The 8,525-nt window shown below is 45.5% G+C and overlaps 1 pseudogene; it reads left to right on the top strand.

The window, feature by feature from the left end:
• The first annotated feature begins 4,026 nt into the window (after positions 1–4,026).
• Positions 4,027–4,217, top strand: LOC118935481 (cytochrome c oxidase subunit 7C, mitochondrial-like; annotated as a pseudogene).
• Positions 4,218–8,525: the final 4,308 nt, after the last annotated feature.

Below are 8,525 nucleotides of genomic sequence, written 5' to 3'. Positions count from 1 at the left end.
CATGCCACTTCTGAGCAAGAGTTTGACAAGCCAGCACATGGCCCACCATCTTCTCTTTTCTTTCTACCATGAGACTAGCAATGTTCCAGATAGAGGCTACTCCTTTATCCTGAATCCCAGGGCACAGATGCAGGCAACCTGCAACATATATGTGGTGAGTGAGAACAGAATGTTTGTAGTTATAAGCCAATGAGATTTTAGTGATGTTTGTTACTATAGCATAACCAAGCCAATCCTGCCTGATACAAGAGTAAACAAACAAGACCACATAAGAACACCTCTGTGTAATTCTATTTTTATAAAGATTGCTAACAAGCAAAGCTACACAGCAAAATTATAAAGAAAATAAGAACTTGTGTAACACAAAATTAGGAAAGTGATTGCCTTAGGTTGAGGGTAAGGGAGACAGATGCGATTGGGGAGTTTTAAACTATTCATATGTTATACCTACTCTTTCATGTGTGAACTACAATATTTAATGAAAAAGCATGGCAGGTTGTGTATTCCAAAGATGGACAGGATAACTCTTATCTATTAAAACTTACCAGCCCCCATGCCTTGAACCTGGGCAACTGTGTGACTGCCTCATCAACAGAGTATGACAGAAGTGATGCAATGTGACCTCTGAGGTTGGATCATAAAAATGCCATGCATTTGTGGTTTGCTTTCTTGGACACCTTCTTTGGATCTCAGCTACCAGCTAGTTTGAAGAAGCCAAAATTAGCCCACATAGAGAGGCCCATGTGAAGAGACAATGTGTAGGTGTCTGGGCTGACAGCCCGAGGTTCCAGCCAACAGCCAGCATCAAATGGCCAGACAACGTGAGAGAAGATGACTCTAGGCTCCAACTATTTAGACACCCACAGCCTTTAGTCTCCCAGCTGAGACCCCAGACATCAGGGATCTGAGTCAAGCCATCCCCACCAGGCCTTGTCTCAATTCCAGGACAGCAGAGTCCATAACCAGAGTGAAATGGTTGTTTTATACCACTGGGTTTTGGGGTAGTTTGTTATGTAGCAGTAGGACTGAAATAGTTAACTGTCCCCCACCCCAAAACACACACACTTAAAAAGCTGCTTTGTTTAGATACTGTATAAAGATCTTTCCCCTGGGCCCTTTAAAGTGAGTTTATGTATGTTAGATATTAATTAGGCTGCCCACAGAATTCCCTACAGGAGCCCTGACAAGAGAGGTTCTGAAGGGGACAAAAATAGAGGTCCAGGGCCAGGGACTTCAAGAAAGAAATTGTCCCTTATTCCGTGGTAAAGGACGTGGAAGGTTATTCAGTATTGGTGACCAGAGAGTCCCATGGGACTGTGATTGTTTCACTTGCTCACTAATTTACAAATTCATTCATTCATCGAACAGTTGCTGGTCACCTACTGAGCCCCAGGGGTAGCGTGTGGAGCCCAGTCAGCCGGGGTCCCTGCTGTCGTGGTTCGGACCCTGAGAGCCTGGGTGGAGGAGATGGACAGATAGAGAGTTCACTCCTGAGTGGTAAGTGTGAGGACAGAAGCAGGCGTGGGTGCTGTGGAAATCGGGTGGTTTCTAGGAAAACATCGGAGACCCCTCAGTTAGTTCAAACTGCCCTCCCGGACCCTACGGAATCTGGGGTGAAAGAGCCGTGAATCTCAAAACCTTTTGCCTCTTATTTATTCAGAGCCAGAACTCTATAAGCCCGGTGACCTCACAAGGGTCCAGGCACATTTTCCAAAGGGCAGGGCATCTGGAGGGGGGATGACTAATACCACTGGGTGGTGTCACTCTGCCCTCAGGAGCTTGGCTGTGGCTGAGGAAGGGAAGCACTTCACCATGTGGCTGTTCAGGGGCTCTGCTGGCCTGCAGGCTCTCTTGGCCTGCAACCAAGGGGTCTAATTTTCTGCAAAGGTATCTTGCTCAGCACGTTTGGATCCAGCTCCCCTGCTGCGGATTCGGCTCAGGAAAGGCCTCGTGAATCTCAGGTTACTTGTGTAAGCAGAGTAGTGCTCCTGTCACATTCCCAAGAGGATATAGGACAGGAGAACGGCTTGCTGACAAGGATGCCCAGGTTGAACTGTATCCTCTAAAAAGATATGTTCAAGTCCTAATCCCTGATATCTGTGAATATAACTTTGAGAACAGGGTCTTTGTAGATGTAACTAAGCTGAAATGAGGTTACTCCAGGTTAGGGTGGACCCTGAATCCAATGGCAGACGTCTTTGTAAGAGAGGGGGAGATTTGGATATAGAGACATAGAGGGATGTAGAGAACTAGACCATGTGATGAGAGAGGCAGAGATTGGAGTGACACATCTATGAAGCAAGCGTTGCTGGCAACCATCAGAGAAGCACAGAAGAGATTCTCCCTCACATCCTTAGAAGCAACCGTTCCTGCCCCAACCCTGATTTTGGACTTTCAGCCTGTAGAACTGTGAGAGAATAAAATTTTGTTGTTTTAACCCACCAACACCCAGGAAAAAATTCTAAAGGTTGCTTAGAGAATGCACAGAGTTTAGTGCTTACACACACACTCTTTAGTGATGCACAGACCAGATCCAAATTCTGAACTGATCGTTGTTAGCTAGTGTGTTTGGATGCATGATTGCACCTGAACTTCCTTGTATGCAAAAGGAGTGAAATATACTTTTCAGATAATCTATGTAAAGCTCTGGAAACGAGGCAAGCATGAAGTAAATGGAAGCTAATACCAGCATACTAGGCCAGACTGCAGTCTGAGCAATCACCTAGGAAGCTTTCTTTTTCACAGGATCTTGCAACAGGACAGACACAAACAGGATACTGGCTTGATGGCGGTAGTTATTTCCATATGGGGTTGGGCTGGGGGTTGGGGAGCTTCTGGAAGGAAGGGGTCTGCAGTTGCCTGAGGATGACCAAAGCTATATTCTAGAAGGAGGGTGAGGCGAAGGGGGAACTAAAACTCTGAAAAAGCCTGTGTTCGTTTGGCATAGAAGAAATCTTAAGACAATTGTGTTACTTTTGTTTAAACACCTCCGCTCTGTGCATCTAAACACTGTCGTGTCTGAGATCAAGAGATGAGTGTTTGTGTATTTGTTCAATCCAAGAGTTCCCTACAGGTTGTCAGGAAAAGAAACAGGAGGACCCCAGGGGGAAGGAGGAGGCATATCACCCTAGAGGGGTGATCTACAAAGTGCTAAGTCAGGGGTGCCGGGGGCTGTCTGGGCAGTTCTGCTGATGCCCCCAGCATGGTGTTATTCTAGACCCTTCCTTCAGACTTCAGGAAGATGTGCTGTGGAAAACGATCTTTCCAATGGATTTGCCCTGATGGTTGGATGGGGGCATAGGGACAGATGGTGGGGGGATTCTAAAGTGCTGCCAACTTTGCGGGGAGGGGGCTTCCCTCCAAGGAGGTGGAGAATCATACAGTGCAGAGGAGGGGCTTTCTCAGATGGGAAGAATCAAACACTTTGAGTCTGGGAAGGAAAGCCAGGAACCAAACTGCCCAGTGCTGTCTTGTTCTTTCTTTTATCCTACAAGCTCAGATTAGGATCTAGTTTTGGGGAGCAGAGGACACATACTCATATGATAAAATCATAGACAAAACGTGGGAATGATGAACACAAATTCAGGATAGGAGAACCTCTGCGGGGGGATGAGAGACCAGTAAGATGGGGCATGGCGTCCAGGCATCTTCTGAAGGTCTGATAATGCTATTTCTAAAGCTGGGAGTGGGATACAGAGTCATTCGTTTTTATTATCCCTTAAATTTTATGTACACACTATGTCCTCCCCTACGTGATATATTTCTCAACAAAAATCTGTTAAGATTGTCCATCACTGAGATGTTTATTAAGTAAAAATTTGGAAACCATCTCGTGTTTGTTATCAGCAGTCTGGTTAAATCATTTATAGAATATCTGTTTAACAAAACATTAACTGCCATTAAATATGATAATGTAATCTTACTTTACTGACATGAAATGATATCTGTAATGTCTGAAAAGAAAAAGGCAGCTTGGCCATTTCTTCTGCCTTCGTTCTCTGGAACCATAGAGCTTCCAGAAGCACTATGTTGGGACAGAGCACCCAGAGGTTCCCAGCCTCTGTGGCCCGTAGAGCTGCTACGAGGAGGACCTATGGAAGGATTTGCCATTGTCAGTGGAAAACAGGTGGCAGTTACTAATGATGATGACTCTGTACCTTGGGCCTGGATTTGCCACACCTTTCTTTATAGTAAGACACCAGCCTCTTAAGAAATAAGGATGTTTTAGTAAATTCATGAAACAGATACAAAGAGGAGCATTTTAAGAGGTGCAATCTCTTTGAAAATGTATCAAACTCTTAAATTCAACATACTAACTGCATCTGTAAATAACCTTATGGCAGGAATCCTTCAAAAAAAAAAAGAAAGAACAAGGCAGCTTACAACACTATATGCGCCAAGTGCCCTTTGACAGAGGAATAAACAAAATGTGGTATTCAATGGAATATTATTCAACCTTAAAGAGGAAAGAAACTCTGATATTTGCTACCATGTGGATGAACCTCAAAGACACTGGGCTGAGTGAAATAAGCCAGTCACTAAAGGACAAATGCCACATGGTCCTATCTGTATGAGATATTTGGAGTAATCAAATTAATAAGAATAAAAAAATAGGATGGTGGTTGCCAAGGCTGGGGGGAAGGGGAAATGAAGAGCTGTTTCACAGCCACAGAGTTTCAGTTGTGGAAGATGAGAAAGTTCTGGAGATGGACGGTGGTGGTGGTGGTGGCTGCACAGCAATGTGAACATGCTTAATGCCACCCGGCTACACTTGAAAGTGGTTAGAATGATAAATTTAAGTTATATATATTTCACTATAATAAAAAGTAGCTATATGTATAATATGATTACCTTTGTGTGTGTGTGTGTGTGTGTGTGTGTGTGTGTATGACAGAGAGAGACAGAATGTACAGGAAAAAAATCTGGTAGGATTTATATTAGCATGTCTACAGTTGTCTTTTGATGTTCAAGTTGTAGATGATCTTTACTTTATTTCTTAGACTTCATATTGTTCTATATTTTAGGGTTTTAAATTTTACACATGTAATCAGAAAAAAATAAGCCCAATTTAAAAAGAAAGGGATTCCATGTTCTGTCAAGAAGCAGCCATTGTGATTGATTAAAGAGACCTGACATAGTCAAATGAACAAATTAAAAGGATATTATTCTGCAATAAAAGTGACTCATTCAGTAGCCAACAGAAATCAATAAGTGAGATGGGCCAGCTTTAGATCTCTACGTTGACATATTCATGTCCACTTTACAATCCATCATCTGAAACTACCCCTATTCTCTTCTTGTTCACTTTAGAACCACCATCCCTAGTTCATTTCTAAATGTCTCTAAAAAGATCAATTCCTTGACCTTCTCCAGACTTACCCCTACTGCACAATATGCCCCATGGGACCCTGAACACCCTTCTTCATGTGCTGTGGCTTTTTCTTGGACCCCAGCATGGCCTTAGGATTCCAGCCATCCTTCAGCCCTGGTGTTCAAAAAGCTTCTCTCCATTTGTGTGCTGCATCCTCCAGAAGTTCAGGCCTTGTGGTCTTTGTGAGCCCCAACCTTACTAGATGTGCTCTTTCCAGCTCCTGAAGCTCTGTGGTATGGCAGTCACTCCTTACTGGTGGACTTTTGGCTTTCTGACCCTGTAGGGCTTAGAATTAAGTCTTGCAGAGATGGCTCTTTCCTACTGCTGGTAAGTACAACCTTTCAGAAAAGCCGTTTAGCAATATGAAAGAAGGTCCTGGAACTGTTCATAGCCTCTGAGACTGACCTTATGTTGTATTTCCAGGACTCTACCTTGAGAAAATATTCTAAATGGATGGACAAGGATTTATGCAGAAATAGATATCACATAATAATTTAAGTTAGCAAAAACAACAGAAGCCACTCAGTTGTCCAAGAGCAGAGGATTAATCAGGCAAATTACGGAATATACATATTATGGATAATTATGTAGCCATCAATGTTTGTAAAGTTATTACAAACAAAATAGAAAAATACTCTTGATTAAAATTATGTATTTGGTGTGTTTTCAAGTGAGATTTAAAAAAAAAGGAATAGAACAAAAACAGGAAATATGTAAAAATATTGGTAATTTACTTCTGGGTAGTGAGATTATAGGTATTCCCTCCTCCCCATTTCTCTTTATACTTATTATGTTTTTCAGGTGTTCCATATGAGTACAAATGACTTTTACAATCTGAAGAAAAAAACCACAACAGCTTTCCACACACAGAAGATGAAATAATTAAATTACACTTGAGTTGGTGTCCTAATGTGATACTGTGATTTATAAGAAGAAATATGTATTTGGTCTTTGTCCCTGATGTTGGCTTTGAGCTCCTAAAATCGCTGGAGTTGCCTAGTATGAGAGCGATAAGCATGTTGTGTGTCACGTTAAGGAGCGGACTTTTGGAAAGCGCCAAAGGCTGGGGTGGGAAGGGGTGGGGAGGGCTGGCTGCCCTGGAGCCAGGCTTGTGATTAGAGAGTTGGAATTCTCAGTTCCACCCCCCAGCCTCCGGCAGAGGAGAAGAGAGGGACTAGAGACTGAGTTCTACCGCCAATGGCCAATGACTTAACCCATAATGCCTATGTAATAAAGCCTCCATAAAAACCCAAAAGCAGAAGATTCAGAGAGCTTCCAGGCTGGGGAACCAGGATGTTTCCACGTGCAGCTGTGCCAGGCCCCAAGCCACGTGGGGACAGAAACTCCTTTGCTTGGGACCTTGCCCGCCCCATGTATCTCTTCATCTGGTTGTTGATTCACATCTTTTCATATCCTTTGTAATACATCAATAATCTAGAGAGTAAAAGGGTTTCCTGGTTCTGTGAGTCACTCTGGCAAATCAATCGAACCCAAGTTGGGGATCGTGGAAACCTCTGTATTATGCCAGGAGGTCAGAAGTGTAGTTAACAACTAGGCTTGAGATCAGCGTCTGAAGCGGAGCGCGCTCCTGTGGGGCTGAGTCCTCTGCTTGCGCATCTGATACTCTGGGGAGACAATGTCAGAATGAGCTGAACTGTAGGACAGCCATGTGTTGTCAGAGGATTGCTTGGTGGTGGTGTGGGAACCCCCCACCCCCGAACACACACATGTTAGAATTTGGGTCTAGAACCTTCTACCTACTCTGAACTGCCGGGCTTCCGCGTGTATCATTGAACTGGGAACCGAGAGCAAAGGCACTGGGACCCTGAGCAGGGCCCCCAAACCATGGAGGAAGATGTGTTCCCTTGAGGCCTGGCCTGCACAGCGCACGGTGGAGTGAGATTTTCCTCAGCCCTGGAACAGTGGCACCGGTGGCTGGGGGGAGGCACGGCAGTGCTGGGAGGCAGCCGGCCCTCCTACCCGATTTCTGAGGATCAGCCGCTGCCCCAGGGCTCACCACCTCCAGAACGGTGTCTGTGACCATTGTGCCATATCACAGGCAGCCAGTCGCACTTCTCAAGCCCGTCCCTACGTTAAAGTCAAATTCCCCATCTCTTATGGTTGGAGGATTTTTCCCCTTTAACTCTGTCCACGTCACTGTCGGCCCAGCATGGCCCCCGAAGTTCCAAGGCTCCCTCCCCAAGCGGTGAGTTGCGACCGTCTCACCAGCCTTGGAACTTTGATCAGATTCGTGGGTCAGGGAATTGGAACAGGAAGTAAGCTGTAGGGGGTCTTCCCAGGGACAGCAATAGCCAGCCTGGGGCTCCTCCAGGTTTGGGGATGGCAGGTGGTCTGGACGGTGCCAGCTTGCTCTAGCAATGACGCACATTTTGTTAAGGCTGCTGGTGATGCCTGGTCTGGGTAAGGAGAGGTACCCCTCTGCCTGAGTGCCCTGCCATATGGGCACTGTTGGTGCTGATCCAGGGGCTCAGATGAGACTGAAGAGGTGTGACCAGGTATAGCAGAGCAGGGACCCCCCCATCCCTGCTTCCCCAAATACGGAAGGAGAGCATGAAGGGAAGTGCCAGAGAGAAGAGGAAATTTCCATTTGGCTTTTCAAGCTATTTGCCACGTCCCCCGAGCGCAGCAACTTGGCGGTTCTCCAAGGGGCTGATCCCTAGTCTTCCTTCATGAATTTTTCATTTCAGGCAAAGAGCCCTTACCTCTCACAGGGGCTGCTTTGGGAGCCATCAGCAGGAGCCTGGGCAGATGAAGAGTTGTGTTAAGGCAGGAATGATCTGTCCCTTGAGAGGGGAAGGGCACTCTGTGCTCTTGAAAGGACAGCTCTTCACATAATCCAGATTTCGGGTGGTGGTGGTGGTGGTGGGTGGGACTAAAGATGTCACACACACATACACACACACACACACCGTCGTCCCCATTCCCAGGACCACTCCGGCCCAGAGCAAGAGACGCACCTGCTCCACACCAACTCCATCTGTGTCCCTTCCCACAGGGCAGGAGCCCCCATGCCCACTCTGTTATGTGAATTGTGTCCCCCAAAAGAGATGTTGAAATCCCACCCCCAGCATGTCAAAATGTGACCTTATTTGGAAACAGTGTCCTTGTAGCTGTAATCAGTTAACATGAGACA

Source organism: Manis pentadactyla, chromosome 18 (assembly GCF_030020395.1).
Source record: "Manis pentadactyla isolate mManPen7 chromosome 18, mManPen7.hap1, whole genome shotgun sequence".
NCBI classification, from domain to species: domain Eukaryota; kingdom Metazoa; phylum Chordata; class Mammalia; order Pholidota; family Manidae; genus Manis; species Manis pentadactyla.
The sequence above is the reverse complement of the archived record's forward strand: the minus strand, read 5'-3'. Positions and strand labels throughout refer to the sequence as shown.